Consider the following 1,800-nt stretch of genomic DNA (forward strand, 5'->3'; position numbering starts at 1 on the left):
AATGTACTGTCATTTCTCTGAGAAATGTTGCATTGAAACAGCCTGTAAAAATCCTTTTAGGACAAATTTAATAATACAAAGGATGAATATAAAAACTTTCTGTTGAATAATTATATAAAATTTAGTGATTATCCTAAATGCTAAAAAAAGAAATAATGAAATTAAAACACAAAAATAAGAAGAATAAGGGAAATTAAACTAAGGTCAATGGTTATTTAAGTACATATTCTAAAACTGGGTTTGAAATGTTCATTTTTAAAGATGAAAGTCTGGGGGGACAGTGCAAGGTAGCTTGAAAGGGAAAAAAGTTTAATTTCTAACAAGTTCAATTACATTTCTGCTTTCACAAAAGGTCAACATTACCTAAATACCTGAAGCAGATGGTTAAATAAACAAACCCAGAATCTGAATTTGGTTTCATGTGGTCTTCATTTTAGGTACAAATTAGTTTAAAATATAAATAGTTCAGCAATTGCCTCACTTTTTAAAAAAAACTTGATATTGAACATGCAGTTTTCAAAGTCTATTTAAGCAGAACAAAATAAAAATTAAGAAATAAAAGTAAGGAAGATTTATATAAATGCAACTATTTTCTACCTATCTTTTTTTCTTAACATTTGATTATTTTATTTCTTGCATATGAGGGCTGTGTCAGGGAAATATCTGAAAAGGAAAAAACTATTTGGAAAGCTATAGAGTTTTTCAAGGCTCAGTTCTCTGGCAGGCAAGAGGGAGTATTACCTATGACATATTCCACACAGAGTTTACCTTGGTTATTTAGAGCTGTCACAATTCATAAAATCACATGATTCGGAGCCAATTGTCTTCTGAGCATACAATAAACAATGGTCAAAAGAATGACTCATCAAACAAATAGTAAAACAGAGAGGGTTTTTTTTTTGCTTCTGTCAGTAGTGCCCTTTTGCTTTTGCCACTTTGATGTTTTCCAATTCATTGATCCAAACCCAACTTCTCTTAACCTCTAGTCTCACATTTCAAACTGCCTATTGGACATTTCAAACTGGATGTTTTATAACCATCTTAAATTCAACATGACCAAAACGGAACTCATCGTCTTTTCCTGAAAACCTCCCTCCTTTCTGAACTTCGCTTTCACTGCCTGGGGTACTATCACTCTCCCAAGAGTGTAAACAAAGTTATATTCTCAGCTCCTCACTCTCTTTCACCTTCTATATCCAATCAGTTGACAAGACTATTGTTCTCTCTTTTATACACCACCACCCCAATACAAAGGTCTTCATCACCTCATACTTGAACTATTTCTGCAGCTTGTTGTTAGCTTGTCCTGCCTCAAGTATCTCCCAATTCCAGTTCTTCATCCCCTCAATTATCAACTTGCTCCTCAGATAGAATAAGTCTGACCTTGTCATGGCTCTATTCAGTTGACTTCTTATTACCTTCAGGATCAATTATTAAATGTTCTACTTGACTTTTAAAGCCCTCCATAACCTCAACCCTTTCTACCCTCCCAAACTTTTTATACTGTACACCTCCCCCGTATCCTCTGTTATCCAGAACCTTCACCTCCTTGTGTTCAATGGAGGGCCCAGTTTCATGCTTTTCTCCTTGTTCCTCCTTATCCAGAAACAAAGAAGCTAACACTGGGATGCTTTGTTTTCCTAAATGTTTCCTTGCACTCTGAATTTTTGAAATTATCATAAAATGATGGGTTTCAGCTAGAACTTACTAGGGGTTTTTTGAATGTACAGGGTAAGAGTGAGAAGTGAGAAGACAAAACGTTTAAAGGGACAGAAGCTTTTCTCCTAGGGAGAGAGAGAG

This window comes from Macrotis lagotis, chromosome 6 (assembly GCF_037893015.1).
Source record: "Macrotis lagotis isolate mMagLag1 chromosome 6, bilby.v1.9.chrom.fasta, whole genome shotgun sequence".
Classification (NCBI taxonomy): Eukaryota; Metazoa; Chordata; class Mammalia; order Peramelemorphia; family Peramelidae; genus Macrotis; species Macrotis lagotis.